At 46.1% G+C, this 20,683-nt stretch overlaps 1 protein-coding gene across 1 annotated transcript in view; it reads left to right on the forward strand.

Moving 5' to 3' along the window:
* The window catches only part of LOC137429822 (CUGBP Elav-like family member 4), a 350,832-nt gene that overhangs the window by 158,742 nt on the left and 171,407 nt on the right, over positions 1–20,683 (forward strand).

Consider the following 20,683-nt stretch of genomic DNA (forward strand, 5'->3'; position numbering starts at 1 on the left):
CTTTTATTCCATATCCTCCTCAACTCTTCCATCCTCACTTTTATTCCCTTTCCTCAACTCTTCCATCCTCACTTTTATTCCCTTTCCTCAACTCTTCCATCCTCACTTTTATTCCACTTCCTCTTCAACTCTTCCATCTTCACTTTTATTCCATTTCCTCTTCAACCAATCCGCCCTCACTTTCATTCCCCTTCCTCAACTCTTCCATCCTCACTTTTATTCCCCTTCGTCAACTTCCATCCTCACTTTTATTCCCTTTCGTCAACTCTTCCATCCTCACTTTCATTCCCCTTTGTCAACTCTTCCATCCTCAATTTTATTCCCTTTCGTCAACACTTCCATGCTCACTTTTAGTCCATCTTTTTTTCTTTTTTTTTTGTATACTGAATAGCTCGTGAAAGCTCGAGAAAGAGCTAACATTTACTTCACAAACAAATCAACCAGACAAACAAAATATATAAAAAGAGGGAGCGGAAGACAAGATGGGGAGAGAAGGGGAAGCACACAAACACAACATTTGAGAGCAGGGAGATGTGTGGAAGGGAGAGGGCTTGGGGGGAGGAGGCGTGGGAAGGGGGAGGGGGGGGGGGAGGGAGAAGTATAAAACACAAGGACACCAAGGACTTCCAGGACAGAAGTTGGTATTTCAAAAAAGTGGAATTGGGGTGAAATTAGTGGGGGTAGAAAAGATCAAGGTTTTGGATGGGGGAAGATAAAAGATGGTGGTGAACAGCTGTTTTAAAGACCTGGAGGGTGGAGTGGGATTGAAGAGAGTGAGGGAGTTTGTTCCAGAGCTGGGAGAAAAGAGGAATGAAGGAGTGAAGGTGAGCAGAGAGTCTTGATTTTGGCAATTTAACCATAAGAGGGTTGCAGGCAGATCTTGTGCGACCTGCAGGAATATTTGCGGGACAGAGCCCAGAGAGAGCTGGGGGGGCAAGGCCAGAGAGGAGTTGGTAGAAGACGGAAAGACCACCAACCTGCCTGCGGTGAGTGAGTGAGAGGCCCTTGGAGTTAGCTTCATCGCGGGAGATTCCAATGATTCTGAATGCTTTGGTTTCAACAGCGTGAAGACGAGCTAGGTGTGAGGCAGGAGCACCAGCCCAGAGGGGAGAGCAGTATTCCATTGAGCTGCAGATGAAAGCCTTGTATGTGGTGAGGAGCTCAGGTGTGCCAAGGAAGGACTTCGCACGACGGAGGATGCCCAGTCGGCGACTGGCTTTGGAGGCCAGATTTGAAATGTGGTTTTCCCAGGAAAGATCATGGCAGATAGTGAGACCCAAAAGCTTGAGTGACAGAACTTCTTGGAGAGGATTATTCAGAAAGTGGATGGGAGGGTTGTCCAGTCGGTCTTTTCGGAGAGACATCGTAAGAGTGTGAGATTTGTCAGGATTGAAAGACATGTTCCACTTGTTTGCCCAGTCTGTGATTTTGTCCAGGTCTGCAGAGAGTGAGGAGGCTGCAGACTGCCGATCTGAGGGATGAAGAATGGAGCGACAGAGAGTAGAGTCATCAGCAAAGAGATAGAGAGGATTTTCAAGAGAGTCAGAGAGATCATTGATGAAGACCAGAAAAAGCACAGGGCCCAGAACACTGCCTTGGGGAACTCCAGCCTGAACAGGAAGAGGAGATGAGAGAAACCCATTCAGGGCCACACGTTGACTATGACTAGAGAGGAAGTCCGCCAGCCATGCGTGGAGATTTCCATGGATACCAAAAGAGGAGAGTTTGGTGAGCAGAGCGGGGTGCCAGACCGTATCGAAGACACATGATATGTCAAGGGAGACTGCTCTAATTTCCTGTTTGGCATTGAGGACCTCCAGCCAATTGTTGTGAAAGCAGAAGCAGCATGTCCAGAGTAGAGTGTCCAGGTCTGAAACCAAATTGATGACCAGAGATCAAGCCATTGGAGAAGAGGAAAGATTTCATATCTGAAGCAATTATGGATTCCATGACTTTGCTGATAATTGGGAGAAGGCTGATTGGTCTGTAGTTGCTGGGATCTGTTTTTGCACCTTTTTTGTGCAAAGCGGTGATGTTGGCAGATTTCCAAGCAGATGGAAGATGACCTTGAGCAAAAGAGAGGGTGAAGAGAACAGAGAGAGGGAGTGAAAGAGCGGAAGAACAGGATTTTAGGACCCATGGGCTGATGCCGTCAAGTCCAGTTGCAGAATCCGAGTCGAGAGTTGACATAAACTTTTCCACCTTGTCAGGAGGAAAGGACACAGAGTCCAGGAGCAGATGGGTACGACTGGGTACGGTGGGTACAGAGAGGGATGGGTTTGGGACACAAGATTTAGAGGCAAACACAGAGTTGAGGCATTCAGCTTTTTCACGTGCGGAGTCAGCCGTGTGGCCATCTGAGGTGAGGAAAGGGATGGAGGGGGAACAAACACCATAAACAGATTTGACCAGATGCCACCAGGATTTGGAAGAGGGAGACAGATAAGAGAGTTCGGTCCTGAGAACGGAGAGATATTGTTTCCTGGCTCTCCTGAGGGTGGGCACACACTTGTTTCGGGCTTTGTGAAAGGAAATGAGATTTCCTTCCGTTGGATTTGCTTTCCAGGAGACGAAAGCAAGTTGTTTCTGGGCAATAGCCTCACCACAAGATTCCGTGTACCATGGACGGGAGGAAGGGTATGACAACTGAAGACGAGATGGGATAAATCTGTGCATGAGAGAGAGCAATTTACTTTGGAAGAATTCCCAGGATGAGTTGATGTCAGAGGCGGTAGAGATGGGAGACCAGTCCAGATGATTGATGGCTGCTTGAAGACCGTGCCAGTTGGCCTGAGTGAAATGCCAGACTCGTCGACGCTGAGGAGGCTCTCTGAGAATGGTCAGAGAGATGCCCACTTTAACAAGCACATGATCAAAAGAGCCGATTGGAGCAGAAGAAGAGCATCAGACATTTTCAGGGAAGTTAGTCATAACCAAGTCCAGAAGAGAAGATGCTCCGTTGACTGAAATCCGGGTCGGGAAATTGACAGATTGTGTCAGTCCCAGTGAGTCACAGAAGTCCTTTGCTGAAGAGCCATGGCTGGTGAGAGAGGTACCCACACCCAGCCAACTGGCATGGTGACAGTTGAAATCACCACATATGAGGAAGAGAGAGTTGGGATGGGTAGATATAAGTTGGTCCATATTCTCAGACAGCGAGATGTAGATGGAGTCATCACTGTTTGGTGGACGGTACAACACACATATGAACAAAAGGTGGGAGCGAAGGGGAAGCCGTAGCCAAAGGTATTCCTGGGGGTGAGGTGGAGAGAGGGCAGTGCAGGGCGAGTGAGGAAGAGAGTTTTTTTATAAAGATAGCAACCCCACCTCCAGGACGAGGCTCAGGTCTATCATACCGGAGGATGGAGTAACCTGGGAGAGATACCAAGGAATCAGAGACATCATGAAGGAGGAAAGTTTCTGTTAAGCAGATCATGTCTGGTTTGTCAGAAGCAACCTGTATGGAGAGATCAGACAAGTTTGAGCGAAGGCCCCGGATGTTTGAGGTCCATACTGTTAAGGAAGAGGAAGGGGGTGCATCGGATACAGAACAGGGGGTGGAGCGGTAGGGTAAGATGTGGAAGAGGAGGAAGAGGTAGGGAGAGCTGTTGAAGGTGTGTTAGAGAGATTACAGAATAGCTTGGAGAAAGGGAAGAATGGGGCGGACAAAAGGTTTGATGGTGATTGGGTGAGGCGCAGTGAGGTGTTATTTGACGAGGGGAAGAGTGAGGCAGAAGGTTGAGGGAGATGAAGGTGAAAGTTGGAAGGGGGAAGAAGCGGGGAGGACGCTTTGAGGAGGAGGGGTGAGAGGGTAGTCTAGGAGGGGAGGAGCGAGGGAGAGTCTCGGAGGAGATGGGTGTGGGGGGAGATTTGAAAGGAATGGGTGATTGGGAAGATTTGGAGGGGAGGGGCAAGGGGGAAGATTTGAAAGGGATGGGTGATGGAGAAGATTTGGAGGGGAGGGGCAAGGGGGTAGATTTGGAGGGGAGGGGTGATGGGGATGTTTTGAAGGGGAGGGGTGATGGGGAAGATTTGGAGGGAAGGGGTGATGTGGGAAGTTTTGGAGGGAAGGGGTGATGGGGAAGATTTGGAGGGGAGGGGTGATGGGGAAGATTTGGAGGGGAGGGGTGAGATTGGATTTTGGAAAATGTACGATTAATGGGAAACGAACATTTATTGCAAAATGAGTTTCTTGAGACATTCGAGTCAAAAATACGTTTGAGGACGCTGAAGGATGGGTGGAGTGCTGGAGAGTTTAGGGAATGAATGAAAGATGCACTATAAGAGATGGATATTTTTTTTGGAATGAATAGATTTGGTGAGCAAGTCGAAAGCATCTTTTTATAGAAGAAGAAGAAAAAGGTGTTATAGAATATGACAGAATACAGTTCTTCAGGGGACAGATTAGACATTTTTCAACAACGTGATCACGTGATCATGAACAACGTGGTCGAAGAACGAACGAACAAATAAGAACAACGCATAAACGAATAAGAACAGAGAAGGAAATATTTTTTGGGTTTTTTTTTTGTTTGAGGAGATTTTAAATCAAGGAAGTATGGGGTGAAAAGACCGGGAAAACCAGAGACCCGAAAGTAATTGCAGCGCGATCGAAGAACCGCTGAGACAAGAACAAAGCCTCAAGCCCAGGTCGGACACGGTAGCCTACTACACTAGGCCTCAGAATACGCGATACGAAAGACCGACGATTCTGTACACAGGTATGAAAAACCAACACCAATAATACTGTTAAAGACACCCCAATAGGTACATACACCGAGAGAAAGATACAGTTTCGACAAAAACACAATTGTGAAAAGTTACTTAACTTCGAAAGCGTGCCGCATGGACAGCTTTGAAGAGACGAAACCTCCAATCTTGCGCATGCGCATCTTCCATCTCCTCAACTCTTCCATCCTAACTTTTAGTCCCCTTCCTCAACTCTTCCATCCTCACTTTTATTCCCCCTCCTCAACTCTTCCATCCTCACTTTTATTCCCTTTCCACCTCAACTCTTCCATCCTCACTTTTATTCCCTTTCCACCTCAAGTCTTCCATCCTCACTTTATTCCCTTTCCACCTCAACTCTTCCATCCTCACACTTATTCCATTTCTTCCTCAAGTCTTCCATCCTCACTTTTATTCCCTTTCCACCTCAACTCTTCCATCCTCACTTTTATTCCCCGTCCTCCTCAACTCTTCCATCCACACTTTTATCCCTTCCTCCTCAACTCTTCCATCCTCACTTTATTACCTTTCATCCTCAATTCTTCCATCCTCAATTTTATTCCACTTCCTCTTCAACTCTTCCATCCTCACTTTTATTCAACTTCCTCTTCAACTCTTCCATCTTCACTTTTATTCAACTTCCTCTTCAACTCTTCCATCTTCTCTTTTATTTCCCTTCCTCGACTCTTCAATCCTCACTTTTATTCCCTTTCATCAACTCTTCTATCCTCACTTTTAGTCCCTTTCCTCAACTCTTCCATCCTCAATTTTATTCCCCCTCCTCAACTCTTCCATCCTCACTTTTATTCTTCTTCCTTAACTCTTCCATCCTCACTTTTATTCCCTTCCCACAACTGTTCCATCCTCACTTTTATTCCCTTCCCACAACTCTTCCATCCTCGCTTTTATTCCCTTTCCTCCTCACCTTTATTCCCCTTCCTCAACTCTCCCATCCTCACTTTTAGTCCCTTTCTTTCTCAATTCTTCCATCCTCATTTTTCGTCCCTTTCTTTCTCAATTCTTTCATCCTCACTATTTCTTCTCCTTCCTCAACTCTTCCATGCTCACTCTTATTCAATTTCTTCCTCAAGTCTTCTGTTCTCACTTTTATTCCCTTTCCACCTCAACTCCTCCATCCTCACTTTTATTTCTCTTCCTCTTTAACTCTTCCATCCTCACTTTTATTCCCTTTCCTCCTCAACTCTTCCATGCTCAATTTTATTCCACTTCCTCTTCAACTCTTCCATCTTCACTTTTATTGCATTTCCTCCTCAACGAATCCGCCCTCACTTTTATTCCCCTTCCTCAACTCTTCCATCCTCACTTTTATTCCCCTTCATCAACTCTTCCATCCTCACTTTTATTCCCCTTCGTCAACTCTTCCATCCTCACTTTTATTCCCTTTCGTCAACTCTTCCATCCTCATTTTCATTCCCCTTCGTCAACTCTTCCATCCTCACTTTTATTCCCTTTCCTCAACTCTTCCATCCTCACTTTTATTCCATCTCCTCAACTCTTCCATCCTCACTTTTATTCCATATCCTCCTCAACTCTTCCATCCTCACTTTTATTCCCTTTCCTCAACTCTTCCATCCTCACTTTTATTCCCTTTCCTCAACTCTTCCATCCTCACTTTTATTCCACTTCCTCTTCAACTCTTCCATCTTCACTTTTATTCCATTTCCTCTTCAACCAATCCGCCCTCACTTTCATTCCCCTTCCTCAACTCTTCCATCCTCACTTTTATTCCCCTTCGTCAACTTCCATCCTCACTTGTATTCCCTTTCGTCAACTCTTCCATCCTCACTTTCATTCCCCTTTGTCAACTCTTCCATCCTCAATTTTATTCCCTTTCGTCAACACTTCCATGCTCACTTTTAGTCCATCTTTTTTTCTTTTTTTTTTGTATACTGAATAGCTCGTGAAAGCTCGAGAAAGAGCTAACATTTACTTCACAAACAAATCAACCAGACAAACAAAATATATAAAAAGAGGGAGCGGAAGACAAGATGGGGAGAGAAGGGGAAGCACACAAACACAACATTTGAGAGCAGGGAGATGTGTGGAAGGGAGAGGGCTTGGGGGGAGGAGGCGTGGGAAGGGGGAGGGGGGGGGAGGGAGAAGTATAAAACACAAGGACACCAAGGACTTCCAGGACAGAAGTTGGTATTTCAAAAAAGTGGAATTGGGGTGAAATTAGTGGGGGTAGAAAAGATCAAGGTTTTGGATGGGGGAAGATAAGAGATGGTGGTGAACAGCTGTTTTAAAGACCTGGAGGGTGGAGTGGGATTGAAGAGAGTGAGGGAGTTTGTTCCAGAGCTGGGAGAAAAGAGGAATGAAGGAGTGAAGGTGAGCAGAGAGTCTTGATTTTGGCAGTTTAACCATAAGAGGGTTGCAGGCAGATCTTGTGCGACCTGCAGGAATATTTGCGGGACAGAGCCCAGAGAGAGCTGGGGGGGCAAGGCCAGAGAGGAGTTGGTAGAAGACGGAAAGACCACCAACCTGCCTGCGGTGAGTGAGTGAGAGGCCCTTGGAGTTAGCTTCATCGCGGGAGATTCCAATGATTCTGAATGCTTTGGTTTCAACAGCGTGAAGACGAGCTAGGTGTGAGGCAGGAGCACCAGCCCAGAGGGGAGAGCAGTATTCCATTGAGCTGCAGATGAAAGCCTTGTATGTGGTGAGGAGCTCAGGTGTGCCAAGGAAGGACTTCGCACGACGGAGGATGCCCAGTCGGCGACTGGCTTTGGAGGCCAGATTTGAAATGTGGTTTTCCCAGGAAAGATCATGGCAGATAGTGAGACCCAAAAGCTTGAGTGACAGAACTTCTTGGAGAGGATTATTCAGAAAGTGGATGGGAGGGTTGTCCAGTCGGTCTTTTCGGAGAGACATCGTAAGAGTGTGAGATTTGTCAGGATTGAAAGACATGTTCCACTTGTTTGCCCAGTCTGTGATTTTGTCCAGGTCTGCAGAGAGTGAGGAGGCTGCAGACTGCCGATCTGAGGGATGAAGAATGGAGCGACAGAGAGTAGAGTCATCAGCAAAGAGATAGAGAGGATTTTCAAGAGAGTCAGAGAGATCATTGATGAAGACCAGAAAAAGCACAGGGCCCAGAACACTGCCTTGGGGAACTCCAGCCTGAACAGGAAGAGGAGATGAGAGAAACCCATTCAGGGCCACACGTTGACTATGACTAGAGAGGAAGTCCGCCAGCCATGCGTGGAGATTTCCATGGATACCAAAAGAGGAGAGTTTGGTGAGCAGAGCGGGGTGCCAGACCGTATCGAAGACACATGATATGTCAAGGGAGACTGCTCTAATTTCCTGTTTGGCATTGAGGACCTCCAGCCAATTGTTGTGAAAGCAGAAGCAGCATGTCCAGAGTAGAGTGTCCAGGTCTGAAACCAAATTGATGACCAGAGATCAAGCCATTGGAGAAGAGGAAAGATTTCATATCTGAAGCAATTATGGATTCCATGACTTTGCTGATAATTGGGAGAAGGCTGATTGGTCTGTAGTTGCTGGGATCTGTTTTTGCACCTTTTTTGTGCAAAGCGGTGATGTTGGCAGATTTCCAAGCAGATGGAAGATGACCTTGAGCAAAAGAGAGGGTGAAGAGAACAGAGAGAGGGAGTGAAAGAGCGGAAGAACAGGATTTTAGGACCCATGGGCTGATGCCGTCAGGTCCAGTTGCAGAATCCGAGTCGAGAGTTGACATAAACTTTTCCACCTTGTCAGGAGGAAAGGACACAGAGTCCAGGAGCAGATGGGTACGACTGGGTACGGTGGGTACAGAGAGGGATGGGTTTGGGACACAAGATTTAGAGGCAAACACAGAGTTGAGGCATTCAGCTTTTTCACGTGCGGAGTCAGCCGTGTGGCCATCTGAGGTGAGGAAGGGGATGGAGGGGGAACAAACACCATAAACAGATTTGACCAGATGCCACCAGGATTTGGAAGAGGGAGACAGATAAGAGAGTTCGGTCCTGAGAACGGAGAGATATTGTTTCCTGGCTCTCCTGAGGGTGGGCACACACTTGTTTCGGGCTTTGTGAAAGGAAATGAGATTTCCTTCCGTTGGATTTGCTTTCCAGGAGACGAAAGCAAGTTGTTTCTGGGCAATAGCCTCACCACAAGATTCCGTGTACCATGGACGGGAGGAAGGGTATGACAACTGAAGACGAGATGGGATAAATCTGTGCATGAGAGAGAGCAATTTACTTTGGAAGAATTCCCAGGATGAGTTGATGTCAGAGGCGGTAGAGATGGGAGACCAGTCCAGATGATTGATGGCTGCTTGAAGACCGTGCCAGTTGGCCTGAGTGAAATGCCAGACTCGTCGACGCTGAGGAGGCTCTCTGAGAATGGTCAGAGAGATGCCCACTTTAACAAGCACATGATCAAAAGAGCCGATTGGAGCAGAAGAAGAGCATCAGACATTTTCAGGGAAGTTAGTCATAACCAAGTCCAGAAGAGAAGATGTTCCGTTGACTGAAATCCGGGTCGGGAAATTGACAGATTGTGTCAGTCCCAGTGAGTCACAGAAGTCCTTTGCTGAAGAGCCATGGCTGGTGAGAGAGGTACCCACACCCAGCCAACTGGCATGGTGACAGTTGAAATCACCACATATGAGGAAGAGAGAGTTGGGATGGGTAGATATAAGTTGGTCCATATTCTCAGACAGCGAGATGTAGATGGAGTCATCACTGTTTGGTGGACGGTACAACACACATATGAACAAAAGGTGGGAGCGAAGGGGAAGCCGTAGCCAAAGGTATTCCTGGGGGTGAGGTGGAGAGAGGGCAGTGCAGGGCGAGTGAGGAAGAGAGTTTTTTTATAAAGATAGCAACCCCACCTCCAGGACGAGGCTCAGGTCTATCATACCGGAGGATGGAGTAACCTGGGAGAGATACCAAGGAATCAGAGACATCATGAAGGAGGAAAGTTTCTGTTAAGCAGATCATGTCTGGTTTGTCAGAAGCAACCTGTATGGAGAGATCAGACAAGTTTGAGCGAAGGCCCCGGATGTTTGAGGTCCATACTGTTAATGAAGAGGAAGGGGGTGCATCGGATACAGAACAGGGGGTGGAGCGGTAGGGTAAGATGTGGAAGAGGAGGAAGAGGTAGGGAGAGCTGTTGAAGGTGTGTTAGAGAGATTACAGAATAGCTTGGAGAAAGGGGAAGAATGGGGCGGACAAAAGGTTTGATGGTGATTGGGTGAGGCGCAGTGAGGTGTTATTTGACGAGGGGAAGAGTGAGGCAGAAGGTTGAGGGAGATGAAGGTGAAAGTTGGAAGGGGGAAGAAGCGGGGAGGACGCTTTGAGGAGGAGGGGTGAGAGGGGATTCTAGGAGGGGAGGAGCGAGGGAGAGTCTCGGAGGGGATGGGTGTGGGGGGAGATTTGAAAGGAATGGGTGATTGGGAAGATTTGGAGGGGAGGGGCAAGGGGGAAGATTTGAAAGGGATGGGTGATGGGGAAGATTTGGAGGGGAGGGGCAAGGGGGTAGATTTGGAGGGGAGGGGTGATGGGGAAGTTTTGAAGGGGAGGGGTGATGGGGAAGATTTGGAGGGAAGGGGTGATGGGGAAGTTTTGGAGGGAAGGGGTGATGGGGAAGATTTGGAGGGGAGGGGTGATGGGGAAGATTTGGAGGGGAGGGGTGAGATTGGATTTTGAAAAATGTACGATTAATGGGAAACGAACATTTATTGCAAAATGAGTTTCTTGAGACATTCGAGTCAAAAATACGTTTGAGGACGCTGAAGGATGGGTGGAGTGCTGGAGAGTTTAGGGAATGAATGAAAGATGCACTATAAGAGATGGATATTTTTTTTGGAATGAATAGATTTGGTGAGCAAGTCGAAAGCATCTTTTTATAGAAGAAGAAGAAAAAGGTGTTATAGAATATGACAGAATACAGTTCTTCAGGGGACAGATTAGACATTTTTCAACAACGTGATCACGTGATCATGAACAACGTGGTCGAAGAACGAACGAACAAATAAGAACAATGCATAAACGAATAAGAACAGAGAAGGAAATATTTTTTGGGTTTTTTTTTTGTTTGAGGAGATTTTAAATCAAGGAAGTATGGGGTGAAAAGACCGGGAAAACCAGAGACCCGAAAGTAATTGCAGCGCGATCGAAGAACCGCTGAGACAAGAACAAAGCCTCAAGCCCAGGTCGGACACGGTAGCCTACTACACTAGGCCTCAGAATACGCGATATGAAAGACCGACGATTCTGTACACAGGTATGAAAAACCAACACCAATAATACTGTTAAAGACACCCCAATAGGTACATACACCGAGAGAAAGATACAGTTTCGACAAAAACACAATTGTGAAAAGTTACTTAACTTCGAAAGCGTGCCGCATGGACAGCTTTGAAGAGACGAAACCTCCAATCTTGCGCATGCGCATCTTCCATCTCCTCAACTCTTCCATCCTAACTTTTAGTCCCCTTCCTCAACTCTTCCATCCTCACTTTTATTCCCCCTCCTCAACTCTTCCATCCTCACTTTTATTCCCTTTCCACCTCAACTCTTCCATCCTCACTTTTATTCCCTTTCCACCTCAAGTCTTCCATCCTCACTTTATTCCCTTTCCACCTCAACTCTTCCATCCTCACACTTATTCCATTTCTTCCTCAAGTCTTCCATCCTCACTTTTATTCCCTTTCCACCTCAACTCTTCCATCCTCACTTTTATTCCCCGTCCTCCTCAACTCTTCCATCCACACTTTTATCCCTTCCTCCTCAACTCTTCCATCCTCACTTTATTACCTTTCATCCTCAATTCTTCCATCCTCAATTTTATTCCACTTCCTCTTCAACTCTTCCATCCTCACTTTTATTCAACTTCCTCTTCAACTCTTCCATCTTCACTTTTATTCAACTTCCTCTTCAACTCTTCCATCTTCACTTTTATTTCCCTTCCTCGACTCTTCAATCCTCACTTTTATTCCCTTTCATCAACTCTTCTATCCTCACTTTTAGTCCCTTTCCTCAACTCTTCCATCCTCAATTTTATTCCCCCTCCTCAACTCTTCCATCCTCACTTTTATTCTTCTTCCTTAACTCTTCCATCCTCACTTTTATTCCCTTCCCACAACTGTTCCATCCTCACTTTTATTCCCTTCCCACAACTCTTCCATCCTCGCTTTTATTCCCTTTCCTCCTCACCTTTATTCCCCTTCCTCAACTCTCCCATCCTCACTTTTAGTCCCTTTCTTTCTCAATTCTTCCATCCTCATTTTTCGTCCCTTTCTTTCTCAATTCTTTCATCCTCACTATTTCTTCTCCTTCCTCAACTCTTCCATGCTCACTCTTATTCAATTTCTTCCTCAAGTCTTCTGTTCTCACTTTTATTCCCTTTCCACCTCAACTCCTCCATCCTCACTTTTATTTCTCTTCCTCTTTAACTCTTCCATCCTCACTTTTATTCCCTTTCCTCCTCAACTCTTCCATGCTCAATTTTATTCCACTTCCTCTTCAACTCTTCCATCTTCACTTTTATTGCATTTCCTCCTCAACGAATCCGCCCTCACTTTTATTCCCCTTCCTCAACTCTTCCATCCTCACTTTTATTCCCCTTCGTCAACTCTTCCATCCTCACTTTTATTCCCCTTCGTCAACTCTTCCATCCTCACTTTTATTCCCTTTCGTCAACTCTTCCATCCTCATTTTCATTCCCCTTCGTCAACTCTTCCATCCTCACTTTTATTCCCTTTCCTCAACTCTTCCATCCTCACTTTTATTCCATCTCCTCAACTCTTCCATCCTCACTTTTATTCCCCTTCGTCAACTGTTCCATCCTCACTTTTATTCCCTTTCGTCAACTCTTCCATCCTCACTTTTATTCCCCTCCTCAACTCTTCCATCCTCACTGTTATTCCCTTTACTCCTCACTTTTATTCCCGTTCCTCAACTCTCCCATCCTCACTTTTACTCCATTTCTTCCATCCTCACCTTAATTCCCTTTCCTCAACTCTTCCATCCTCACTTTTATTGCCTTTCCTCAACTCTTCCATCCTCACTTTTATTCCCTTTCCTCAACTCTTCCATCCTCACTTTTGTTCCCTTTCCTCAACTCTTCCATCCTCACTTTTATTCCCTTTCCTCAACTCTTCCACCCTCACTTTTAGTCCCTTTCCTCAACTCTTCCATCCTCACTTTTATGCCGCCTCCTCAACTCTTCCATCCTCACTTTTATTCCCTTTCCTCCTCACTTTTATTCCCCTTCCTCAACTCTCCCATCCTCACTTTTATTTCATTCTTCCATCCTCACCTTTATTCCCCTTCCTCAACTCTTCCATCCTCACTTTTATTGCCTTTCCTCAACTCTTCCATCCTCACTTTATTCCCTTTCCTCAACTCTTCCATCCTCACTTTGATTCCCTTTCCTCAACTCTTCCATCCTCACTTTTATTCCACTTCCTCTTCAACTCTTCCATCTTCACTTTTATTCCATTTCCTCCTCAACCAATCCACCCTCACTTTCATTCCCCTTCCTCAACTCTTCCACCCTCACTTTTATTCCCCTTCATCAACTTCCATCCTCACTTTTATTCCCTTTCGTCAACTCTTCCATCCTCACTTTCATTCCCCTTTGTCAACTCTTCCATCCTCACTTTTACTCCCTTTCCTCAACTCCTCCATCCTCACTTTTATTCCCTTTCCTCAACTCTTCCATCCTCACTTTTGTTCCCTTTCCTCAACTCTTCCATCCTCACTTTTATTCCCTTTCCTCAACTCTTCCATGCTCACTTTTATTCCCTTTCCCCAACTCTTCCATCCTCACTTTTATTCCACTTCCTCTTCAACTCTTCCTTCCTCACTTTTATTCCATATCCTCCTCAACTCTTCCATCCTCACTTTTATTCCCTTTCCTCAACTCTTCCATCCTCACTTTTATTCCCTTTCCTCAACTCTTCCATCCTCACTTTTATTCCACTTCCTCTTCAACTCTTCCATCTTCACTTTTATTCCATTTCCTCTTCAACCAATCCGCCCTCACTTTCATTCCCCTTCCTCAACTCTTCCATCCTCACTTTTATTCCCCTTCGTCAACTTCCATCCTCACTTTTATTCCCTTTCGTCAACTCTTCCATCCTCACTTTCATTCCCCTTTGTCAACTCTTCCATCCTCACTTTTATTCCCTTTCCTCAACACTTCCATGCTCACTTTTAGTCCATCTTTTTTTTCTTTTTTTTTGTATACTGAATAGCTCGTGAAAGCTCGAGAAAGAGCTAACATTTACTTCACAAACAAATCAACCAGACAAACAAAATATATAGAAAGAGGGAGCGGAAGACAAGATGGGGAGAGAAGGGGAAGCACACAAACACCACATTTGAGAGCAGGGAGATGTGTGGAAGGGAGAGGGCTTGGGGGGAGGAGGCGTCGGAAGGGGAAGGGGGGGGGGGGGAGGGAGAAGTATAAAACACAAGGACACCAAGGACTTCCAGGACAGAAGTTGGTATTTCAAAAAAGTGGAATTGGGGTGAAATTAGTGGGGGTAGAAAAGATCAAGGTTTTGGATGGGGGAAGATAAGAGATGGTGGTGAACAGCTGTTTTAAAGACCTGGAGGGTGGAGCGGGATTGAAGAGAGTGAGGGAGTTTGTTCCAGAGCTGGGAGAAAAGAGGAATGAAGGAGTGAAGGTGAGCAGAGAGTCTTGATTTTGGCAGTTTAACCATAAGAGGGTTGCAGGCAGATCTTGTGCGACCTGCAGGAATATTTGCGGGACAGAGCCCAGAGAGAGCTGGGGGGCAAGGCCAGAGAGGAGTTGGTAGAAGACGGAAAGACCACCAACCTGCCTGCGGTGAGTGAGTGAGAGGCCCTTGGAGTTAGCTTCATCGCGGGAGATTCCAATGATTCTGAATGCTTTGGTTTCAACAGCGTGAAGACGAGCTAGGTGTGAGGCAGGAGCACCAGCCCAGAGGGGAGAGCAGTATTCCATTGAGCTGCGGATGAAAGCCTTGTATGTGGTGAGGAGCTCAGGTGTGCCAAGGAAGGACTTCGCACGACAGAGGATGCCCAGTCGGCGACTGGCTTTGGAGGCCAGATTTGAAATGTGGTTTTCCCAGGAAAGATCATGGCAGATAGTGAGACCCAAAAGCTTGAGTGACAGAACTTCTTGGAGAGGATTATTCAGAAAGTGGATGGGAGGGTTGTCCAGTCGGTCTTTTCGGAGAGACATCGTAAGAGTGTGAGATTTGTCAGGATTGAAAGACATGTTCCACTTGTTTGCCCAGTCTGTGATTTTGTCCAGGTCTGCAGAGAGTGAGGAGGCTGCAGACTGCCGATCTGAGGGATGAAGAATGGAGCGACAGAGAGTAGAGTCATCAGCAAAGAGATAGAGAGGATTTTCAAGAGAGTCAGAGAGATCCTTGATGAAGACCAGAAAAAGCACAGGGCCCAGAACACTGCCTTGGGGAACTCCAGCCTGAACAGGAAGAGGAGATGAGAGAAACCCATTCAGGGCCACACGTTGACTATGACTAGAGAGGAAGTCCGCCAGCCATGCGTGGAGATTTCCATGGATACCAAAAGAGGAGAGTTTGGTGAGCAGAGCGGGGTGCCAGACCGTATCGAAGACACATGATATGTCAAGGGAGACTGCTCTAATTTCCTGTTTGGCATTGAGGACCTCCAGCCAATTGTTGTGAAAGCAGAAGCAGCATGTCCAGAGTAGAGTGTCCAGGTCTGAAACCAAATTGATGACCAGAGATCAAGCCATTGGAGAAGAGGAAAGATTTCATATCTGAAGCAATTATGGATTCCATGACTTTGCTGATAATTGGGAGAAGGCTGATTGGTCTGTAGTTGCTGGGATCTGTTTTTGCACCTTTTTTGTGCAAAGCGGTGATGTTGGCAGATTTCCAAGCAGATGGAAGATGACCTTGAGCAAAAGAGAGGGTGAAGAGAACAGAGAGAGGGAGTGAAAGAGCGGAAGAACAGGATTTTAGGACCCATGGGCTGATGCCGTCAGGTCCAGTTGCAGAATCCGAGTCGAGAGTTGACATAAACTTTTCCACCTTGTCAGGAGGAAAGGACACAGAGTCCAGGAGCAGATGGGTACGACTGGGTACGGTGGGTACAGAGAGGGATGGGTTTGGGACACAAGATTTAGAGGCAAACACAGAGTTGAGGCATTCAGCTTTTTCACGTGCGGAGTCAGCCGTGTGGCCATCTGAGGTGAGGAAGGGGATGGAGGGGGAACAAACACCATAAACAGATTTGACCAGATGCCACCAGGATTTGGAAGAGGGAGACAGATAAGAGAGTTCGGTCCTGAGAACGGAGAGATATTGTTTCCTGGCTCTCCTGAGGGTGGACACACACTTGTTTCGGGCTTTGTGAAAGGAAATGAGATTTCCTTCCGTTGGATTTGCTTTCCAGGAGACGAAAGCAAGTTGTTTCTGGGCAATAGCCTCACCACAAGATTCCGTGTACCATGGACGGGAGGAAGGGTATGACAACTGAAGACGAGATGGGATAAATCTGTGCATGAGAGAGAGCAATTTACTTTGGAAGAATTCCCAGGATGAGTTGATGTCAGAGGCGGTAGAGATGGGAGACCAGTCCAGATGATTGATGGCTGCTTGAAGACCGTGCCAGTTGGCCTGAGTGAAATGCCAGACTCGTCGACGCTGAGGAGGCTCTCTGAGAATGGTCAGAGAGATGTCCACTTTAACAAGCACATGATCAAAAGAGCCGATTGGAGCAGAAGAAGAGCATCAGACATTTTCAGGGAAGTTAGTCATAACCAAGTCCAGAAGAGAAGATGCTCCGTTGACTGAAATCCGGGTCGGGAAATTGACAGATTGTGTCAGTCCCAGTGAGTCACAGAAGTCCTTTGCTGAAGAGCCATGGCTGGTGAGAGAGGTAACCACACCCAGCCAACTGGCATGGTGACAGTTGAAATCACCACATATGAGGAAGAGAGAGTTGGGATGGGTAGATATAAGTTGGTCCATATTCTCAGACAGCGAGATGTAGATGGAGTCATCACTGTTTGGTGGACGGTACAACACACATATGAACAAAAGGTGGGAGCGAAGGGGAAGCCGTAGCCAAAGGTATTCCTGGGGGTGAGGTGGAGAGAGGGCAGTGCAGGGCGAGTGAGGAAGAGAGTTTTTTTATAAAGATAGCAACCCCACCTCCAGGACGAGGCTCAGGTCTATCATACCGGAGGAGGGAGTAACCTGGGACAGATACCAAGGAATCAGAGACATCATGAAGGAGGAAAGTTTCTGTTAAGCAGATCACGTCTGGTTTGTCAGAAGCAACCTGTATGGAGAGATCAGACAAGTTTGAGCGAAGGCCCCGGATGTTTGAGGTCCATACTGTTAAGGAAGAGGAAGGGAGTGCATCGGATACAGAACAGGGGGTGGAGCGGTAGGGTAAGATGTGGAAGAGGAGGAAGAGGTAGGGAGAGCTGTTGAAGGTGTGTTAGAGAGATTACAGAATAGCTTGGAGAAAGGGAAGAATGGGGCGGACAAAAGGTTTGATGGTGATTGGGTGAGGCGCAGTGAGGTGTTATTTGACGAGGGGAAGAGTGAGGCAGAAGGTTGAGGGAGATGAAGGTGAAAGTTGGAAGGGGGAAGAAGCGGGGAGGACGCTTTGAGGAGGAGGGGTGAGAGGGGAGTCTAGGAGGGGAGGAGCGAGGGAGAGTCTCGGAGGGGATGGGTGTGGGGGGAGATTTGAAAGGAATGGGTGATTGGGAAGATTTGGAGGGGAGGGGCAAGGGGGAAGATTTGAAAAGGATGGGTGATGGGGAAGATTTGGAGGGGAGGGGCAAGGGGGTAGATTTGGAGGGGAGGGGTGATGGGGAAGTTTTGAAGGGAGGGGTGATGGGGAAGATTTGGAGGGAAGGGGTGATGGGGAAGTTTTGGAGGGAAGGGGTGATGGGGAAGATTTGGAGGGGAGGGGTGATGGGGAAGATTTGGAGGGGAGGGGTGAGATTGGATTTTGAAAAATGTACGATTAATGGGAAACGAACATTTATTGCAAAATGAGTTTCTTGAGACATTCGAGTCAAAAATACGTTTGAGGACGCTGAAGGATGGGTGGAGTGCTGGAGAGTTTAGGGAATGAATGAAAGATGCACTATAAGAGATGGATATTTTTTTTGGAATGAATAGATTTGGTGAGCAAGTCGAAAGCATCTTTTTATAGAAGAAGAAGAAAAAGGTGTTATAGAATATGACAGAATACAGTTCTTCAGGGGACAGATTAGACATTTTTCAACAACGTGATCACGTGATCACGAACAACGTGGTCGAAGAACGAACGAACAAATAAGAACAACGCATAAACGAATAAGAACAGAGAAGGAAATATTTTTTGGGTTTTTTTTTTGTTTGAGGAGATTTTAAAACAAGGAAGTATGGGGTGAAAAGACCGGGAAAACCAGAGATCCGAAAGTAATTGCAACGCGATCGAAGAACCGCTGAGACAAGAACAAAGCCTCAAGCCCAGGTCGGACACGGTAGCCTACTACACTAGGCCTCAGAATACGCGATACGAAAGACCGACGATTCTGTACACAGGTATGAAAAACCAACACCAATAATACTGTTAAAGACACCCCAATAGGTACATACACCGAGAGAAAGATACAGTTTCGACAAAAACACAATTGTGAAAAGTTACTTAACTTCGAAAGCGTGCCGCATGGACAGCTTTGAAGAGACGAAACCTCCAATCTTGCGCATGCGCATCTTCCATCTCCTCAACTCTTCCATCCTAACTTTTAGTCCCCTTCCTCAACTCTTCCATCCTCACTTTTATTCCCCCTCCTCAACTCTTCCATCCTCACTTTTATTCCCTTTCCACCTCAACTCTTCCATCCTCACTTTTATTCCCTTTCCACCTCAAGTCTTCCATCCTCACTTTATTCCCTTTCCACCTCAACTCTTCCATCCTCACACTTATTCCATTTCTTCCTCAAGTCTTGCATCCTCACTTTTATTCCCTTTCCACCTCAACTCTTCCATCCTCACTTTTATTCCCCGTCCTCCTCAACTCTTCCATCCACACTTTTATTCCCTTCCTCCTCAACTCTTCCATCCTCACTTTATTACCTTTCATCCTCAATTCTTCCATCCTCAATTTTATTCCACTTCCTCTTCAACTCTTCCATCCTCACTTTTATTCAACTTCCTCTTCAACTCTTCCATCTTCACTTTTATTCAACTTCCTCTTCAACTCTTCCATCTTCACTTTTATTTCCCTTCCTCGACTCTTCAATCCTCACTTTTATTCCCTTTCATCAACTCTTCTATCCTCACTTTTAGTCCCTTTCCTCTTCTCTTCCATCCTCAATTTTATTCCCCCTCCTCAACTCTTCCATCCTCACTTTTATTCTTCTTCCTTAACTCTTCCATCCTCACTTTTATTCCCTTCCCACAACTGTTCCATCCTCACTTTTATTCCCTTCCCACAACTCTTCCATCCTCGCTTTTATTGCCTTTCCTCCTCACCTTTATTCCCCTTCCTCAACTCTCCCATCCTCACTTTTAGTCCCTTTCTTTCTCAATTCTTCCATCCTCATTTTTCGTCCCTTTCTTTCTCAATTCTTTCATCCTCACTATTTCTTCTCCTTCCTCAACTCTTCCATGCTCACTCTTATTCAATTTCTTCCTCAAGTCTTCTGTTCTCACTTTTATTCCCTTTCCACCTCAGCTCCTCCATCCTCACTTTTATTTCTCTTCCTCTTTAACTCTTCCATCCTCACTTTTATTCCCTTTCCTCCTCAACTCTTCCATGCTCAATTTTATTCCATTTCCTCTTCAACTCTTCCATCTTCACTTTTATTGCATTTCCTCCTCAACGAATCCGCCCTCACTTTTATTCCCGTTCCTCAACTCTTCCATCCTCACTTTTATTCCCCTTCGTCAACTCTTCCATCCTCACTTTTATTCCCCTTCGTCAACTCTTCCATCCTCACTTTTATTCCCTTTCGTCAACTCTTCCATCCTCATTTTCATTCCCCTTCGTCAACTCTTCCATCCTCACCTTTATTCCCCTTCCTCAACTCTTCCATCCTCACTTTTATTGCCTTTCCTCAACTCTTCCATCCTCACTTTTATTCCCTTTCCTCAACTCTTCCATGCTCACTTTTATTCCCTTTCCCCAACTCTACCATCCTCACTTTTGTTCCCTTTCCTCAACTCTTCCAACCTCACTATTTATTCTCCTTCGTCAACTCTTCCATCCTCACTCTTATTTCATTTCTTCCTCAACTGTTCTGTCCTCACTTTTATTTCCTTTCCTCCTAAAGTCTTGCATCCTCACTTTATTTCTCTTCGAATTAATCTCTTCCACCCTCACTATTTATTCTCCTTCCTCAACTCTAGCATCCTCACTCTTCTTCCCCTTCCTCCTTAACTCCACCATCCTGAGTCCCCCCGCTCCCTCTTCCCCAGCATTCCTTTCCCAGTTTTTCCTTCAATGATTCTTCCTCCATTGTATTTCCCTAACATGTGCGCGATTCCTTGTTTCACTTGAATAGTCGCGAGACGAGGAACAACCCTTTGTGAGCAAGGACCAGCAGGACCAAACATTAAAATTCACTCCTTGTCACAATGTTTTTGGGAATTTGTATTTTCCAGCAAGTTGTTTTATTCTGTGGATTACTTTTGAATAAGTGGATATTTATACGATTTAACGGTCTTGTAATACGGCATTTTCATTAAAAAAACCGCATTTTTTCACGGAGCATTGTGACCTGTCTGGATATTCCTGAATTCACGATTAACGATTTCAGTGATTCAATCCAAGCGATTTTCCCTTATTTGTGAATGCGAATTTCTGGAAGCATGGCAAACCAATCACCACGTGATTAATCATCTCTGGCTCGCATAAGTTATCACGAGGGGCATTTTGTTTTCCCTTCCGATGTGTACGATGTTTAGATTGTTCAATGAGGCAGAGAAAGTCAGTGCTTGCTC

Source organism: Myxine glutinosa, chromosome 6, assembly GCF_964187855.1.
Source record: "Myxine glutinosa chromosome 6, kmMyxGlut1.1, whole genome shotgun sequence".
Classification (NCBI taxonomy): domain Eukaryota; kingdom Metazoa; phylum Chordata; class Myxini; order Myxiniformes; family Myxinidae; genus Myxine; species Myxine glutinosa.